Below are 20,875 nucleotides of genomic sequence, written 5' to 3'. Positions count from 1 at the left end.
AGTCACCCTGTAAAGAGTTCAGTTACAAAGAAACCACCATGTAGAGAATTCAGCTATGAACAGATTATCCTGTAGAGAGTTCAGCTAGAAACAAGTCATCCTGTAGAGAGATCAACTAGAAGAAGTTACCTTGTAGAGAGTTCAGCTACAAAGAAATCACCATGTATAGAGAGTTCAGCTGCAAACAAATCAAATTGTACACAGTTCAGCTACAAACAAATCACTCTGTAGAGAGATCAGCTAGAAACAAGTCACCCTGTAGAGAAATCAGCTAGAAGAAGTTACCTTGTAGAGAGTTCAGCTACAAACAAACCAACATGTAGAGAGTTCAGCTACAAACAAATCACCCTGTAGTGGGAGTTCAGCTACAAAAAGATCACCCTGTAGAGAGTTCAGCTAGAAACATGTCATCCTGTAGAGAGATCAGCTAGAAGAAGCTACCTTGTAGAGAGTTCAGCTACAAAGAAACCGCCATGTAGAAAGTTCAGCTGCAAACAAATCAAATTGTAGGGAGTTTAGCTACAAACAAATCACCCTGTAGAGAGTTCAGCTAGAAACAAGTTATCCTGTAGAGAGATCAGCTAGAAGAAGTTACCTTGTAGAGAGTTCAGCTACAAACAAACCACCATGTAGAAAGTTCAGCTGCAAACAAATCACCCTGCAGAGAGTTCAGCTATGAAAAGATCACCCTATAGAGAGTTCAGCCAGAAGAAGTCACCTTGTAGAGAATTCAGCTGCAAATAAACCACCATGTAGATAGTTCAGCTGTAAACAAATCATCCTGTAGAGAGTTCAGCTATGAACAGATCACCCTGTAGAGAGTTCAGCTAGAAACAAGTCACCCTGCAGAGAGATCAGCTAGAAACAAGTCATCCTGTAGAGAGACCAGCTAGAACAAGTCACTTTGTATGTAGAGAGTTCAGCTACAAAATGTCACTCTGTAGAGAGGTCAGCTAGAAAAAGTCACCTTGTAGAGAGTTCAGCTACAAAGAAACCACCATGTAGAGAGTTCAGCTGCAAATAAATCACTTGTAGAAAGTTCGGCCAGAAACAGGTCACCCTATAGAGATCAGATAGAAACAAGTCACCCTGTAGAGAGATCAGCTACAAAGAAACCATCCTGTAGAGAGTTCAAATACAAACAGATAACCCTATGGAGAGTTCAGCTAGAAACAATTCACCCTGTAGAGAGATCAGCTAGAAGAAGTTACCTTGTAGAGAGTTCAGCTACAAACAAATCACCCTGTAGAGAGTTCAGTTACAAAGAAACCACCATGTAGAGAGTTCAGCTGCAAAAGAATCTATCACTCTGTAGAGAGTTCAGCTAGAAGAAGTCACCTTGTAGAGAGTTCAGCTGCAAGTAAATCACCCTGTAGAGAATTCAGCTACAAACAAATCACCCTGTAGAAAGATCATCTAGAAGAAGTTATCTTGTAGAGAGTTCAGCTGCAAACAAATCACCTGTAGAGAGTTCAGCTAGAAACAAGTCACCCTGTAGAGAGATCAGCTAGAAGAAGTTACCTTGTAGAGAGTTCAGCTACAAAGAAACCGTCATGTAGACAGTTCAGTTGCAAACAAATCACCCTGTAGAAAGTTCAGCTATGAACAGATCACTCTGTATAGAGGTCAGCTAGAAGGATCGCTTTGTAGAGAATTCAGCTGCAAATAAATCACCCTGCAAATAGTTCAGCTGCAAACAAATCACCCTGCAAATAGTTCAGCTACAAACAACTCACCATGTAGAGAGATCAGTTACGAACAGATCACCCTGTAGAGAGTTCAGCTACAAATAATTCACTCTGTAGAGAGATTAGCTAGAAGAAGTCACCTTGTAGAGAGATCAGCTACAAAGTAACCATCCTGTAGAGATTTCAGCTAAAAACAAATTGCCCTATAGAGAGATCAGCTAGAAGAAGTTACCTTGTAGATAATTCAGCTACAAAGAAACTAGCTATCATGTAGAGAGTTCAGCTGCAAAAAAATCACCCTGTAGAGAGTTCGGTTAGAATGAAGTCATCCTGTAGAGAGATCAGTTAGAAGGATCACTTTGTAGAGAGTTCAGCTACAAACAAATCACCCTGCAAATAGTTCAGCCACAATCGAGTCACCCTGTAGAGAGATCAGCTAGAAGAAGTTACCTTGTAGAGAATTCAGCTACAAATAAATCGCCCTGTAGAAAGATCAGCTAGAAGAAGTTACGTTGTAGAGAGTTCAGCTACAAAGAAACCATCATGTAGAGAGTTCAGCTACATACAAGTCACCCTGTAGAAAGATCAACTAGAAGAAGTTACCTTGTAGAAAGTTCAGCTACAAAGAAACCATCACATAGAGAGTTCAGCTTCAAACAAATCACTTGTAGAGAGTTCGGCCAGAAACAGGTTACCCTGTAGAGATCAGATAGAAACAAATCACCCTGTAGAGAGATTAGCTACAAAGAAACCATCCTGTAGAGAGTTCAATTACAAACAGATAACCTTATGGAGAGTTCAGCTAGAAACAATTCACCCTGTAGAGAGATCAGCTAGAAGAAGTTACCTTGTAGAGAGTTCAGTTACAAAGAAACCATCATGTAGAGAGTTCAGCTGCAAACAAATCACCCTGTAGAAAGTTCAGCTATGAACAGATCACCCTATATAGAGGTCAGCTAGAAGGATCACTCTGTAGAGAGTTCAGCTGCAAACAAATCATCCTGCAGATAGTTCAGCTACAAACAACTCACCCTGTAGAGAGATCAGCTACGAACAGATCACCCTGTAGAGTTCAGCTACAAACAATTCACTCTGTAGAGAAATTAGCTAGAAGAAGTCACCTTGTAGAGAGATCAGCTACAAAGAAACCATCCTGTAGAGAGTTCAGTTGAAAACAAATTGCCCTATAGAGAGATCAGCCAGAAGAAGTTATCTTGTGGAGAATTCAGCTACAATTCTACAAAGAAACTATCATGTAGAGAGTTCAGCTGCAAAAAAATCACCCTGTAGAAAGTTCAGCTATGAACAATCACCCTGCAGTGAGATCAGCTAGAAACAAGTCATCCTGTAGAGAGACCAGCTAGAAGAAGTCACTTTGTATGTAGAGAGTTCAGCTACTAAAAACCATCCTGCAAATAGTTAAGCTATAAACACGTCACCCTGTAGAGAGATCAGCTAGAAGAAATTACCTTGTAGAGAGTTCAGCTACAAAGAAGCCATCATGTAGAGAGTTCAGCTGCAAACAAATCACCCTGTAGAGAGTTCAGCTATGAACAGACCACCCTGTAGAGAGATCAGGTAGAAGAAGTCACCCTGTAGAGATATCAGCTAAATACAAGTTACCCTATAGGGATCAGCTACAAACAAATCACCCTGTAGAAATATGTGTTGGAAACAAATTATCATGTAGTGAGTTCAGCTAGAAACAAGTCACTCTGAAAAGAGTGCATCTACAAACAATGAGGGTTTCAGCTACGGTTTAGTTATGTATAAGAAGTCACCTTATGACCTACAGTATAATTAATATGATTATCATTCATTGTTAAATATACAAATATTTTTAATCAGACAAAAAGCTGTACACAATATTTCTTCCTTTGTTCCACAATTCCTGTAGAAAAGAAAAAAAAAACAAATAAAAAGTAAGCACCAAAGCCAGTTTATGGCCAGCTTTGTGGCTTGCAATACAAAAAGCAGTGATATCTAAACCAAAACAGCCAAGCTGTAAAAAAGAGTGCGGCCCCCAAAAAGGCCAGGATGAAAAAAGATGTGAAATCCAAGGTGGCGGCCAAGAAATGGCTGTGATGGTAGGTTAATGGCAAAATTTTTAATTATGACAATTCAGGTGAATTTGGTGCTGAATCCTAGTGGAGGAGGCAATGCAAATTCACCTGAATTGTTGTAATAAAACTTTTGCCATTAACCTACAATCACAGCCATTTCTTGGCCGTCACCTTGGATTTCACATCTTTTTTCATCCTGACCTTTTTGGGGGCCGCACTCTTTTTTTAAAGCTTGGCTGTTTTGGTTTAGATTAGCTATAATACATTATTAATTGATTATGGATTATGGATTTTATACAGAGAGATTATTTTGATTTAACATTTAACTATTTAAAACTGTTGCTACAATAAGCAAGTATAAATTTTACATTTGAGCTGATATAAAAACAATAAATAAAACAACAGAGGATATTTGTATCTGCAGCTGAAGCAATGCTAGTGGACAATTATGTACTTCCTACTTTAGCCATCTAGTCATGACTGAAGTGTCAACTAGTATAGCTGCAGGTGTAGATGACCTCCCTTGTTTCATTACTATTTTTATTAAAACAATATGGTAGTACAGTTTAGTGCGGTTCCCCCTAAAGTGAAGAGTGCCGCTAAAAATGCTGCATGTGAAAACCATCGTAGAATTATGATTTTATGGAATAGTCTTACTCCATTTAACATCAAATACAGCATTTAAAACTAGAAAACATTTACATTACAGGTGGCCAGATACAGACTTAAAAGAAAATTATTAAAAACCCGCACCCATGTTTTTCTATGTCGGCCTGCCTGCCAGTTTGTCTGCCTCACTGACCACAGTTGCAAGGCTAGATGCCATATGAAGCAGTGCACAGCCACTATTTTATGCTGCATGCAACAACAAACTCACTGGTGAGATATGTTTTGTGGTTCCAATAAATGTCTGCCTTCGAATTCTGTGCTGCCATTCTTTTTATTTTCAATTAAATGGTTTTCTTCATGCCAGGAAACCATACCAAAGCACTAATTTATCACATTGACACTTTCCATATTCAGATACCACAAAACTATTTGAGATTTAAGGAATTTAGTATCCTTGTAATGTATATAGCATTGGTAAGAGACAAATATAACGGTCAGTCACTGGACATTTGGGTCTGTCTATGTGTATCATGTCCTTATATTACATCATTATGATGTAATACTAATACCCTATGGTAATAAATGGTATTATATTGGTAATATGGGTAATACTGGTAATATGGGTAATACAGGTAATATGGGTAATATGGGTAATAATGGTAATATGGGTAACACGGGTAATAATGGTAATATGGGTAATATGGGTAATACGGGTAATATGGGTAATACTGGTAATATGAGTAATATGGGTAATACTGGTAATATGGGTAATACAGGTAATACTGGTAATATGGGTAATACTGTAATATGGGTAATACAGGTAATATGAGTAATGCGGGTAATATGGGTAATGTGGGTAATACTGATAATATGGGTAATACGGGTAATACTGGTAATATGGGTAATACGGGTAATATGGGTAATACTGGTAATATATGGGTAATACGGGTAATACTGGTAATATGGGTAATACTGGTAATATGGGTAATACTGGTAATATGGGTAATACGGGTAATATGAGTAATACTGGTAATATGGGTAATACTGTAATATGGGTAGTACTGGTAATATGGGTAATATGGGTAATACTGTAATATGGGTAATACTGGTAATATGGGTAATACTGTAATATGGGTAATACAGGTAATATGAGTAATGCGGGTAATATGGGTAATGTGGGTAATACTGATAATATGGGTAATACGGGTAATACTGGTAATATGGGTAATACGGGTAATATGGGTAATACTGGTAATATATGGGTAATACGGGTAATACTGGTAATATGGGTAATACTGGTAATATGGGTAATACTGGTAATATGGGTAATACGGGTAATATGAGTAATACTGGTAATATGGGTAATACTGTAATATGGGTAGTACTGGTAATATGGGTAATATGGGTAATACTGTAATATGGGTAATACTGGTAATATGGGTAATACTGTAATATGGGTAATACAGGTAATATGAGTAATGCGGGTAATATGGGTAATGTGGGTAATACTGGTAATATCGGTAATACACTGTCAGGTAATATCGGTAATATGGGTAACATGGGTAATATATATGGGTAATACAGGTAATATGGGTAATGCGGGTAATATGGGTAATACTGGTAATATGGGTAATACAGGTAATATGAGTAATGCGGGTAATATGGGTAATGTGGGTAATACTGGTAACATCGGTAATACACTGTCAGGTAATATCGGTAATATGGGTAACATGGGTAATATATATGGGTAATACAGGTAATATGGGTAATGCAGGTGCGTAATATAAGATGTGGGTGTACCTGAAAATTGCCAGCCTGTAAAAAGCAACTACCCACCTGAATGAAAATTGCCAGCCTGAACAAAACAACTACCCACTTGAATTGAGCATTAGTCAGTACTTCAGTCTGACTGCACATTTTTTGTAGTCTTCTACATACACTACAAAACTGTAAAAGTGTTTAATACGACACAAAGAAAGTAATGAGCTTGCACACACAAAAACTATGGTTTTCACAATGATCAGAAACCCTATACAATGTTTCAGGTCGCAATCACAGGTTAAATGCACTTTGTTATTTTGTGTCAGAGTGCTATTGGGGAATCTACAGAAAATTTTTCCTGTTACAAAGCTCAGATACTGGAATGCCTAAACCCCAATGGCACTTGATACGATGTATCACCATCAAGTGATTGTGTTTGCTGTCATATGCTACCACTGTGAGTGACCTCCAGGATTCATGATGGCATTGAGTAGGATAGCGTTTTCAATTAATGATGTGGTATGAGGCTATCATATTTATTAAGATAATAATAGATTATCCAGAAACTATATACTAATCATACAGACTTTTGTGGCAGTGATGAGTGGAACCCACATGGTACATAGAACATGTACTGCAGAAAATGTAAATCTAATTGTGTGCCATATCAGTATGCTGAGTTACTGGTCCAAGGCAGTATTCAAAGGATGTGCTATCTGTACTGCAGTCCTTCTGTCAAGATAGTATTGCTATTTTAAGTTCCTTGAAATAACAGGCTCTAGCTTTGAGAATTTAATGTGTTGACTTTTGTTTAACATACCCAATACGTATACACCCAAGGAGAGACTTGGACCAGCTCTCTGAGAGATCAATCAGTCCACGTGCACCATGCAACACTTTTGACCATGGCTTCTGCACAAGCAATAAGTGTCTATGCATCTTTCTTTCCAGCTGACATCCCTGGCATAGCACTTCACTTGTTCATCCGCACCTAGTAAGAATGGCTGACTTCGTCTTTCCGATGGTATATTATGAACCATTATTATTATTCGCTCACCAAAGACTGTGCACGGAAAGAGAAAATTTGCTCAATTACAATAATGATTTAAAGTTATCTAGTATACATTTAAAGGAGTCAGTTGAACTATTTCTTCACAAGAAACTGATCCTACACACGGATAGTTCTTGATAAAACTGAATGCTTGGTAGAATGTATTCTACTAGACATTGGTATCAACTTGTAAAACTTACTGTGCTGTGTAGTGGTTACAGTAGATAGTTGAACATACTGGTTAAATGGGATTCTTGCCAAGTTTGTGAAAGATTTAATAGAACATAAGTAAACTGGCTTTTACACATTGGTCTTCTAAGGTTTCCCATTTTAGGGCATCAATCATTTCACTTACACTAGAGGTATAGTCATAGTCATTACAGACATAATGAGCTGAGTGACGCTGAACGTTTCAAAATCATTGATAAGATAATTTTGCCATGGTGACCTCACAGTAGATGCGTACTCTAATTTGGCTCTCACCAGAGCTTTTTAGGCAACTTTTCTTACGTGAGTTGAAGAAACTTTAATATTCTTATGTATCAAATCTAAAGTAGAATTGGCATTTATCACTTTCTCTCTGATGTGCTTATCCAATTTAAGATAAGATTGATTGTAGAGTAACCCCTAAGTACTTGCAGTGATCTGCAGATATTAGTGGGTACATGGTATGTTGTATCCACTTGGTACAGTTTAGCTTCAGTACATTGTAGAAAACAACTTTTAGATACAATAAATTTCATGAGCCACATGGAGGCCTATTTGGCAATTACATTTACATCTTCTTGGAATAGGTAAGAGTCTTGTTCACATTTGTCTGGAAATAATACAACCATTTGCCAATAGTCGCATAGTACTATGTTTAACAACATCTGGCAAATCATTTATGTAAATAAAGAAAAGTAGTGAGTCTAGAACTGGGACACTAGTACAAACAGAGACACAACATCATCTAGTAACACTTTTTGGAAACAGTTAGTTAGAAGTTTGCTATCCATTCATTAATTATCCCTTGAACATCATACCACTGGAGTTCCATTGGGTTCAAACTATCCAACATTTTGCTTTTGATTCAGTATATTTGGACTTTCATGTGCTGACTGAACTTCCTGGGATTCCTGACACACAATGCTGTTTTGTAAAATGATGAATCATTCCTTATTTCCATGAGCTAAAGCAAATCTAGACCGTTGAACTCCTGTAGGCAACCTCACTATATATTCGCTTGTTTCACTACTTCTATTTTAATTTTTCCTTCTACTTGTACAGTAATGCTAGGATTACCAGTATACCATATAGTGGGTTATTTTTGAAGGGTTTGTAACTTCAGAATAAATTATTCTCTTCAAAATTCACATCAAGACATTCTACTATACAAAAATATTGAAAAAATTGAATTATATGGTTGTCATCAAGTGTGCTTATTGCTGTATCTCATGACTCTTCATCACTAGTTCAAATGAGTGTCAAAGAAACTTCTAGACTTACATGGGCCTTTATCTCAAGTAATACGATTAGCTTCTATTCAGGATGCCAGTGAGACCTATCTGAAAACTGCTGCTCAATCCAAAGTGAACAAACCAAACCATACAATTACTGCAGAGATATATACTAGTGGACGTTTAATCCCTAATTCAGTCTATTATAACCATGATAGAATCAGGGATTAATGTCCACTAGTATGTCTGCAGGTATAGGCAACCTCTCTTGTTTCACAACTTTTTGTGATTCATTTGTTTCATAACTTTTTTGATCCCTAATCCAACTAATGTTTTCCTTATACTTGTTTGTTAACTTTTTGCATTGTAAGTATGGCTGGTGAACCCATGCATACTGGTAATATGGGTAATAATGGTGATATGGGTAATATAGGTAAAATCCTGGCAACATGTGTAATACTGGTGACATTGGTAATGCTACTAATATGAGTAATCTGGGATATACTGGTACTAATGGTAATATGATAAAGATATTGGGCTGGTCTTGTATAGTATCCTTGGAGCCCTAGGTGAACAAGATTTAGGGGGCCCTGAGCTACCATGCAATGCTTTATTGCTTATTACTTCATACAGAGACATTGCTTGGTAGAAGACCGTCCATATGTACGTAGCTACACTGTCAGTGCTGTATGAAAACTATTCATAGCTGCATTACTGTGGTCTGCAAATACTTACAATTGGTTGTCATAACACACAGTAACACAGTAGCTATATGTAGCTGTGTAGAAAGACAATTGGCTTTGTAGTATTTCTAACTTATGAGCTTATGATTCTGGGCCCCTTTACTGAAGCCCTAGGTAGGTTGCTTTTATTCAACCTAATGGTAAGTACAGATCAGTGGCCACTGAGCCAGTTAGTATGATTTCATTTAAAGAAAATATACTCTGACCATATTTTTGATGTATTACATAGCAGATTGCAAAGTTGTAGGACAAAAATTTAAAAAAATAGTTACAAAATTGTAGAGATTGCAATTTTCTCAAACATATCTAAATTAACTGATAGATCAGAACCACTCCTAAAGACAGTTTTATGTAAGCATTGTATAGCGACCACAAACACATCTAAACCAAAAACTGTGGAAGCAGAAAACAACCATCACTAACACTTTGTGTGTGAAGCAAACTTAGTAGTGTCTCTCTTTAATACAAAAGTTACGGCACATGTACATATACTTCAACATTACATGTAGTATGTACCTAATGCCGTGTACATGCTTGTGGTGTGCATTTCATGGTACACATTTATTTTGCACTCTCATATATTTTAAATATCTATGGGTTTATGTACATTTCTTCAGAGATGATTGTAGCTAATGGGCAGTCATCCAGGATTTGTTAGGATAATGGCATTTTGGTATGACACATTACTGTTGTCAAATCAAAATGGAACCCTATGGGTTCTAGTGCGCTAATTTGGTTGATTACTAACAATAATTGACCTTACTTAAGTTGCTAGGAGATAAAACAATGAATGCACTACAGTAATGACCATGAATATAGTACAAGTCTATAAATTAATGTAAACTGCCCTGCCAGTACACCAGTTTTGAAGTTCGTTGTCCTGTTCAAATTCATGCATGCACATGTGACACAATGTCTGTGATTTAGCAGCTGAGATTTAGCAGCTGCTGTTAGTGCGCACATTCAAAATATTTGCGCTACACACATAAATCGGTGTATAGTAGTTGTGAAGAACAGCAAGTTTGTTTTACTGAAATATGTAAAGTCATGCATGCAAAAATTTGATTTGACATGCAAACATTAGTACTAAACTTGTCCTCTATATGTATTGTGTACCTTATAAGTCAGTGACATGATGTATGGTTTGTATCTCATACATGTAGGTTGCACCACATGCATACTTACTAGTGTAATAATTTTAAAACATAAGAATAGAGATTGCTAAATAAAGTAAAGAAACAAGGGTCAAAGAAACCAGCATGTAAACACACGGAGATCTCTATTAATTTTGGACTCAATGTATATAGCTATATGTGACTGGGCCTGCGAAAATAGGGCATGTGGGCACAAACTACACCCCATCACTCTACAGGTCATATCTCAGTACTAGAATAGTATATTTACATTCTGTAACTTGCATCATGATGCCAATTAAGTGCTTATTAAGAGCTGAAATTTGTAATGCCATAGCATAATGGTACAAAACGTTATGAGTGATGAAAGTGTGAAAAAGTAGGCAAAAATCATGTGCCCACATGCCCTATTATCGCAGGCCCGGTCACATATATATATGGTAGAAACTAATGAAAAATAGTAGTTTCTCCATAAATCAGGTGAGATAAGTACTGATAATGTATAAATGTTTAATTGAATTCAAATAGAGATCTCTCAGTGTTTAACATACTGGCTTGTTTGACTCCTGTTTCTTTACTTTTTTCAGCAATCTCTCAGTATTCCGGCCCATGTTATAATTTTTAAAATTATTTCTTACACTAGTTAGTGTTTACTTTTTATAAATCCATTCATGTATAATGATTAAAGCACATCTCATGAGTACATCACATGTGTATCAGTAAGGTATACCTCATGAGTACATGAAGTGTGTATCACATGGGTATCATTAAGGTGCACATCATGAGTACATCATAGGCGTATCATTAAGGTGCACATCATGAGCACATGAAGTGTGTATCACAAGTGTATCATTAAGGTGCACATCATGAGTACATGAAGTGTATATCACAAGTGTATCATTAAGGTGCACATCATGAGTACACGAAGTGTATATCACAAGTGTATCATTAAGGTGCACATCATGAGTACATGAAGTGTGTATCATATGCATATTATTAAGGTGCACATCATGAGTACATGAAGTGTGTATCACAAGTGTATCATTAAGGTACACATCATGAGTACATGAAGTGTGTATCACAAGTGTATCATTAAGGTGCACATCATGAGTACATGAAATGTGTATCACAAGTGCATCATTAAGGTGCACATCATGAGTACATGAAGTGTGTATCACAAGTGTATCATTAAGGTGCACATCATGAGTACATGAAATGTGTATCACAAGTGTATCATTAAGGTGCACATCATGAGTACATGAAGTGTGTATCACAAGTGTATCAGTAAGGTGCACATCATGAGTACATCATAGGTGTATCATTAAGGTGCACGTCATGAGTACATGAAGTGTGTATCACATGCGTATTATTAAGGTGCACATCATGAGCACATGAAATGTGTATCACATGTGTACCAGTAAGGTGCACATCATGAGTACATCATAGGTGTATCATTAAGGTGCACATCATGAGTACATGAAGTGTGTATCACAACTGCATCATTATGGTGCACATTATGAGTACATCATAGATGTACAGTACCGTCCAGCTACAACTTGACAAACGCGTGCTACTGAAACGCAGTAACTGTTGCGTGTCTACCATCAAGTTAGGCGTGCAATAAGCATTGTCAACTACAGAAGCACGGGTTCAGCACACGTTCAGCACGCGTTCAGCACGCATTACAATGACATGAATACCATGGCGAAGTGCACACGCATTGATAATTTCACAGTTTACACGCTCCGGTAGGTGCAACGCGTTTGTCCGTCGTGCCATATTACAGTATGCGGCCAAAGTCAACGCGTTGAACCATAGTCACAACACATACCATTAGGGAGAGGAAGTTTCCATAACACGGAGTTAGGATATTAATGCATACTACTGTACTCTAAATGATGCACATTTTTAGTAGCATTACACAGTCAGGCAGTTAACTCATTGGAGTGATCTGAGTGATTGGAGTGATCTGAGTGATCTGAGTGATTGGAGTGACTGGAGTGATTGGAGGGATTGGAGTGATCTGAGTGATTGGAGTGATCTGAGTGATCTGAGTGATTGGAGTGATCTGATTGATTGGAGTGATCTGAGTGATTGGAGTTATCTGAGTGATTGGAGTGATCTGAGTGATTGGAGTGATCTGAGTGATCTGAGTGATTGGAGTGATCTGAGGGATTCGAGTGATCTGAGTGATTCGAGTGATTGGAGTGATGGAGTGATCGGAGTGATTAAAGTGATCTGAGTGATTGGAGTGATCTGAGTGATCTGAGTGATTGGAGTGATCTGAGTGATTGGAGTGATCTGAGTGATTGGAGTGATCTGAGTGATTGGAGTGATCTGAGTGATTGGAGTGATCTGAGTGATTGGAGTGATCCGAGGGATTGGAGTGATTGGAGTGATCTGAGTGATTGGAGTGATCTGAGTGATTGGAGTGATTGGAGTGATCTGAGTGATCTGAGTGATTGGAGTGATCTGAGTGATTGGAGTGATCTGAGTGATCTGAGTGATTGTAGTGATCTGAGTGATTGAAGTGATCGGAGTGATCTGAGGGATTGGAGTGATTGGAGTGATCTGAGTGATTGGAGTGATCTGAGTGATTGGAGTTATCTGAGTGATTGGAGTGATCTGAGTGATTGGAGTGATCTGAGTGATCTGAGTGATTGGAGTGATCTGAGGGATTCGAGTGATCTGAGTGATTCGAGTGATTGGAGTGATGGAGTGATCGGAGTGATTAAAGTGATCTGAGTGATTGGAGTGATCTGAGTGATTGGAGTGATCTGAGTGATTGGAGTGATCTGAGTGATTGGAGTGATCTGAGTGATTGGAGTGATCTGAGGGATTGGAGTGATTGGAGTGATCTGAGTGATTGGAGTAATCTGAGTGATTGGAGTGATCAGAGTGATCTGAGTGATTGGAGTGATCTGAGTGATTGGAGTGATCTGAGTGATTGGAGTGATCTGAGTGATTCCAGTGATTGGAGTGATCTAAGTGATCTGAGTGACTGGAGTGATCTGAGTGATTGGAGTGATCTGAGTAGGGCTGGGCGGTATTGGAGTTTCGCTTCACGATATATCGTGCAGAAATATATCACGATATTACTATTTATCGCGGTTATTAAAGATGACTGCTATATTAGAGTAGCTGACTGCTTTATTAGGGTATCTCGATCCTAGCTGACTGTTCTATTAGAGTATCTCGATCTTTGTAAAAAAAATTGACTAGCTAGTACTAGGTCCTTGTTTGCAGTAGTATCACGTGATTATTTGAGGTGCATTATAACAACCTTAAGCTGTCACAAACACTAAAAATCGTAATAATATTGATATCGCGATATTATCGTTTCACCGAAATCTACGCGATACAGATATCGTTTCATTGCAATACCGCGGTATTACTATAATACCGAGAAACCGCCCAGCCCTAGATCTGAGTGACTGGAGTGATCTGAGTGATCTGAGTGATTGGAGTGATCTGAGTGATTGGAGTGATCTGAGTGATTGAAGTGATCTGAGTGATTGGAGTGATTGGAGTGATCTGAGTCATTGGAGTCATTGGAGTGATCTGAGTGATTGGAGTGATCTGAGTGATTGGAGTGATCTGATTGATTGGAGTGATCTGAGTGATTGGAGTGATTGGAGTGATCTGAGTGATTGGAGTGATCTGAGTGATTGGAGTGATCTGAGTGATTGGGGTGATTGGAGTGATCTGAGTGATTTGAGTGATTGGAGTGACCTTAGTGATCTGAGTGATTGGAGTGATCTGAGTGATTGGAGTGATCTGAGTGATTGGAATGATCTGAGTGATCTGAGTGATTGGAGTGATCTGAGTGATTGGAGTGATCTGAGTAATTGGAGTGATCTGAGTGATTGGAGTGATCTGAGTGATTGGAGTGATCTGAGTGATTGGAGTGATCTGAGTGATTGGAGTGATCTGAGTGATTGGAGTGATCTGAGTGATCTCAGTGATTGGAGTGATCACTCAGATCACTCCAATCACTCAGATCACTCAGATCACTTCAATCACTCCAATCACTCAGATCACTCCAATCACTCAGATCACTCTGACCACTCAGATCACTTCAATCACTCAGATCACCCCAATCACTCCAATCACTCAGATCACTCCAATCACTCCAATCACTCAGATCACTCCAATCACTCAGATCACTCCAATCACTCAGATCACTCCAATCACTCAGATCACTCCAATCACTCAGATCACTCCAATCACTCAGATCACTCCAATCACTCAGATCACTCCAATCACTCAGATCACTCAGATCACTCCAATCACTCAGATCACTCCAATCACTCAGATCACTCAGGTCACTCCAATCACTCAAATCACTCAGATCACTCCAATCACCCCAATCACTCAGATCACTCCAATCACTCAGATCACTCAGATCACTCGGATCACTCCGATCACTTCAATCACTCAGATCACTCCAATCACTCAGATCACTCCGATCACTCAATCACTAAGATCACTCCAATCACTCTGATCACTCGGATCACTCCGATCACTTCAATCACTCAGATCACTCCAATCACTCAGATCACTCCAATCACTCAGATCACTCCAATGAGTTAACTGCCTGACTGTGTAATGCTACTGAAAATGTGCATCATTTAGAGTACAGTAGTATACATTAATATCCTAACTCCGTGTTATGGAAACTTCCTCTCTAAGCGCCACAGTAAATAAATTTAGCTTCTAATTAATGCGGACCGTCGTTCATTTAAGCGTGCTCGGGTGCTCGCTCGGGTGTCAGCAGGGCGATATCAACGTCACTTCAGCGCAAGTAAGTTTTTCGTATGTCTGCACTCACTGCATGTACAGGCGTGTTGTTGTGTTGTGTATCAGCTGGCTACAGGCTTATTACATTGTAACTTAGGAGAATCATAGTGTGCTGATTAGAACACGCGTAACGGTACAAAATAGCGTAGAAACAGTACTCTTAGCAACTGGTACACCTGTAAGCGCATGTGTAGTTTTGCTGACTACTGGCAATATTTTCCTGAACCAAATTCAGGACTGTTAACATTTTGTATACCTACTAGTTTGGCTTCTTGTGGGCTTACAGGGGATTTATCACTTCTTGCAACACTGGAGAGTGAAAAGTGTAGAGCGTGATATGGCTTCTTACATGTTAACTAGCCACAAACATGTGCAGTTCACTCCTGTTATGATGGTTGTTTACTGTTATCATTCCTAGTATGGACTATAGAACAACATTCTTTGGTCAATCAAACAAGCCATATGACGCTTTAAGCATGAATTTTGCCTTCTTTGTTGCAAGAAGTAATGAATCCCCTGTAACGGAGTCATTTGTTAGAAATAATGTTTCTGGTAGTTGTGATATGAATTAAAAATTAATTTTGTGACTGCAGTGTCTTGCTTTAGGCCATATTGTAGCCATATTTTAGCAATTATACACATTATTTACAAATCCTCTGTCAGTCCCTCACAAGTGATGTCCTCCAAACCTTAGAACTATTAGTAAGTTCTTCATTGGTCTAATTTTGTTTTCACTAATTGGCATAGGGACATCTCATGTTTCCATAACAACATTTGAATTCCAAGTTGATTAATGAGAAAAAGTTAAGAATGGATAAATATTTGTCAACAATGGATTAAGAAAACCAAAAGCCCCAAATCACCAAGTGATAGTGTACTTATGAGTTTGCAGTATCCCGTAACCTAGGTTCAACCACTTCTACCTTTTAGTACAATGAATTCCTAAGTATAGGTGGCTTCATTGCTTATTCAATGACAAAACTATATATAAATATAATATTATAGTGGCCGGGGACCACAAAGCAGTAGGCGTGGCCCACAAAGTAACATCACCCAAAAGCAGCCTCAATTTTCCCAGACAACAATGAGGCACTATTGAACTAAACCCAAACAAGCTTTCAGATCGGCCTGAAATGCTTTGAACAAGTTGCTACAGAATTTTAAGCTTTTTTATTCAATGGAATTTTCTGACTGACTGACTGATTCCTTCGGACAAGCGTATCTCGATAATGGGTAAGGCTATGGGCTTGATGTTTTCACTGTTACTCTTCGACGTTGCTCAAGAGGTTCCTTTTAGCATACCGCAGTACGTACCATGCATTATTCATGGACTTACCAGCATCCTCCTTTGTGTGTCATTCATCTTTGCTGATAGCGAAAAGTGTTGATTTGGCAGTAGCACGTGACAGGCTTCTCTTTGAAGCAGAAATTGTCCATATTTTTTCATAGTGGCTACAGAGGTGCTTTTCAAGCAGTTCAGCCAGTTCTTGATTTGTACTGCTGTGTACACAATGAACATAGCCAACAGTGAAGTGTAATGGATACTTTACTTTTCAGATGATTATTAATATAACTGGGGCCCGAGCACTGTAGTGTTGCTTCTTTCAATATGCGTGGATCACAAAGGTGCCTTTTGAACAGTTCTTAATTCAAAATCCTGTGTAACAGATTGAACATAGCTGACAATGAAACATAATGGATACTTCACTTTTCAGATGATAATTGATATAGCTGGGGTATGCGGTGCCAGTTCTGTTTGCACCGGTTCACCAGTCATAATAAAAGTATTTACAAAAAAGTTAGCAAACCAATGCGTACATGAAAAATTGGAATTTTCAACTAGAGTAGGGACCGTAACACATCAATAAATAAGTTCTGAAACAAATAGTCCATGACATTAAATCATTGTAAAAAGTGTTATATTCTTACTGCGCATTTGTGTTAAGGTATCTTGAGCACATTAGGGAGGTGTAAAGGGTTTGCATGTTTCCTTATTTCCGTACTGAAAGTTATTTTCATGGCTATTGTTGGCCTCACCATTTGGCGCTGGGGTAAAACCCTAAGTGTCAATTTTTACTCCTTGTTAGATCACAAGTAAAAGCCATAAGATGAATGCTTCAAAGGTTATGGCACTTTGTACAAGGCACAGGTATCCGGGATGGCTTTCTGGCCTATGCAAGTTCAAGGGTTAATTAATTTACTGTAGTTAAAAGCTTTGGCAGTAAAATTAAAAAAAAGCTCAAAATTGGCACACAAAAATGGGGACAGTGTACCTTAGTTTTTTTGTTGTTTTTTTATCTAAGTATAAAAACCTACCCATACCCGATTCTGGTTGGGTCAAGAGAACTGTGTAAACCGTGGTGGAACAATGAGCCTTGTGACAATTAACCTGAGGAGGGCAAGTACCTTTCTCAAATTTCATGGCTATAGTACAATAATTATGAAATTTCCTGATTAATTTGAAATAGGCAAGAATTAACTTCCCATCATGCAGTTCAAAGAATGCTTTTATATTAAGTGTGTGTGCCTTGAGGCGATCATGTGTGTGAGTATGTGACATCAACATTTACCAATAGTATAATAATAGTAACCAAGAGTAGCTAATGGGTGTATTACCCCATGATTAATGAATGCTTAAAGTAACACGGATATTTCAGTAATTGTTTGTTTATATTGCCATTAAGGGTTGCTGTATTTAGCCCAATTTGGCCACTAAACTAAAACGCAGTCATTAATCACAGAGTAATACACCATTCAATACTCTTGGTTTCTATTATTTTCTGTACTCTTGGTTTTACAGGATGGACTGGTTTGACGAGGTGGCCAGGCGTTAACATCAAACTCAGAAGCCAGTGTCTGTTCCAATTAAAGCCTGGTTCGAGTACCTACGATTGGTAATTAGTCATGTGATCAATTAAATAACCATGTGATCTGACCTCAGGTGATCAGCCATAAGGCAGCTACTGACTTGAAAGTAGTTGCAAATAGATGATGTTGTTAGCCACACACCCATCTGCAGGTGTCGAGCCTCATTTCAGCTGGACTCTACAATGTCAGATACCGTCTTTACATGAAGACACTCCGGGAAAGGCTCCAAGGTCAGTAACCGCCCTTAAGTGTATATAATGTTTCTGACCATCACAACCAAAACCTACATTGTTTGTGCAAGTATGTGTTCCCAGTGCTGGCTCACTGGGCCGCAATAGCTATGTTTGCATGGCTGTCGTAGGCTTTGCTTTGTGTGTGTGTGTGTGTTTGTGGAGGGGGGGCTGCTGAATTGACACAAACCGAGATTCGTTGTCCAATTTACACGTATTAGGATATTTCAGCAGAGAATCATCAATACAACCGACTCATATGCATTTGCACCATTACATTTGTATTGGGCTAACTGTCCCCAGTATAATCTGTACTAACACACTGTCCCCAGTATAACCTACACTGCTGCCTACTTATCATACAGTACGATAGTACTGTTTATTAGGGACATCGACGGTGTGGGGGCGATCCGTGATATAATATAACCCAAAAACCTGCTGTAATTTTTCCTCACAATGACATGACAGTATTGGTTGGGTAAAACCAAGCCCAAAAGTGTCTTCAGACGAAATTTTTTTTTGTCACAGGTGTCAAAGTTTAGATGCCTACCCCAGGTATCTATTGGAGTTTAAATACCTCATTAGTGACCAAACTTCAAAGCATACTATGCATACCATAGTCTAGTATTACATATTACATTATTTTGCATCCACGGCCTTAAGCTGTCGTGTGTGCAGCTACCACCTTATCATGTGACATGGTTGTGTTGTGTAAATGTTGGTTATAAGTAAGAAGCTGGTGAATAAGCTTCATTCGGTAGGCTTCATTACTTCATTGTGGCTAGGCGTTACTCAGCGATTTGCAACATGATGAGCAACTTTGTTACTTGTATTATGTAATATATTAGACTCGTTATGGTAACTTCATTACTTATGTAACATGCCTTTTTAAGCAAAGTAACTCAAGTTATATTACTAAATTTTCTATGTTTACCAATTATAATAAAATTATTTACCAAAAAAAGTTAACGAACAAGTACACAAAAAAAGGAATTTTTCAACTAGAGTAGGGACCATAGCACGTCGTTTAAAACAAGTTTATACTTCTAAAAACCAGACGCCGTGCAGCAAACAAACCTAACTGGAATTAATTAGCAGTATAGTAATGGGTTTTTCAGTGTGCATAACTGAATTGTAGAATTTGTATTTCATAATAGATTAAATATTTTGTAATTCTGTAATTATAGTGCTAAGCATTGCTAAGGAGGTGTACCTGAAACGAAACACTTCAACCCAATAATAATGCACAGGAGTATCTTCTTAACTGTTTTATAGTTCGTCTATAAAATTGTCTTGCGCAAATTCTCCAGGCAAAGCCTCAAGGCTGTTCTTCATTTTTGTTTGCATACGTACTGGCACACCCCCTTATCAACTCAAAGGAATTCATTTTATTCGATATCCTAGGTGGTCAGCTGTGATGTTTTTTTTGGCTGTTTGATGTCCATAGAGTCCATTGGGACAGGTCTTCACCTCGTCCTTATAACTTGTGTCACTCATATTTCAGCAGTATTAACCAAAGCTTACCTGCCCAGAAGTTTAATAGAGGCTCTGTAATAGCCTTTATTTATAACATAAAGCTGTTTTTAACCAACAAAGTTTTGCTCATGTGGGTGCAGAAAGACAAACAAATTATACAAACATATATACGTACACACACACACTTTTTGGAAAACAATTTCAGTAACCAGGCGCATGCCCACAGCCAGCCGAAGTGGGGACACGCCTGGTTAGAAAGCACAGTAACAAGTTGGAGTAGTCCATGATATTAAATCACAATAAAAGAATAGGAAGTGTTATACCCCTACTGTGCGTTTCCATTATGGTATCGAGCACAGTAGGGATATAACACTTCTTATTGTTTTACTGTGATCTAATATCATAGACTACTCAAACTTGTTTCAGTGCTTTTTTTATTGATGAGTTATGGTCCCTACTCTTGTTGAAAACTCCTCATTTTTCATGTACTTGCTTGTATCATTATGTAACACGTCATTTACGTAAAGCGGTACTCCTAACACTGCTACATGTCTACCCAAACCCTTCCAAAGATGTTTTGTGATATTTTATTTTTTTAGAACCAGCACAACATGAACTTGTCCAGCCACTGCAGGAGTCTGTTAGGGCACCTGAAATCTGAAGGTACGTGCAGTAGTATTTCATAGCTCCTACGGTAGATATTTTCATTGTTTATGTGATCCCTCAGGATGGAATTATCATAAGGTGTTGGATGGGATGACACTACACGTACCTCTTACTCATGATTTCTAATGTAAGTGCATATACTTCCCCTGCATCCAGAATAATACATGTGATGTTTTTAGTGGGAAAGGCTGTCTTCCTGTGCAACCAGCAAGAATTACAGGAGAATAACTTTTATATATAGGTTTACGTTTAAAGTTAATTTTACATTTCTTTTGTGTTTCTGACCACATCTTTGCAATAATTATTCATTCAGTGAAGCTTAGCTGCTGGTTTATTATGTTGTCTAAG

At 38.2% G+C, this 20,875-nt stretch overlaps 1 long non-coding RNA gene across 1 annotated transcript; it reads left to right on the top strand.

Annotated features, from left to right (window-relative positions):
- Nucleotides 1-15,189: 15,189 nt before the first annotated feature.
- LOC136258133 (uncharacterized) lies at nucleotides 15,190-20,844 on the top strand. The gene is made up of 6 exons (XR_010702596.1): nucleotides 15,190-15,291; nucleotides 18,088-18,181; nucleotides 18,229-18,385; nucleotides 20,461-20,524; nucleotides 20,589-20,654; nucleotides 20,707-20,844. It is a non-coding gene; the product is annotated as an uncharacterized lncRNA (long non-coding RNA).
- Nucleotides 20,845-20,875: the final 31 nt, after the last annotated feature.

This window comes from Dysidea avara, chromosome 1 (genome assembly GCF_963678975.1).
Source record: "Dysidea avara chromosome 1, odDysAvar1.4, whole genome shotgun sequence".
Lineage (NCBI taxonomy): Eukaryota > Metazoa > Porifera > Demospongiae > Dictyoceratida > Dysideidae > Dysidea > Dysidea avara.
The sequence above is the reverse complement of the archived record's forward strand: the minus strand, read 5'-3'. Positions and strand labels throughout refer to the sequence as shown.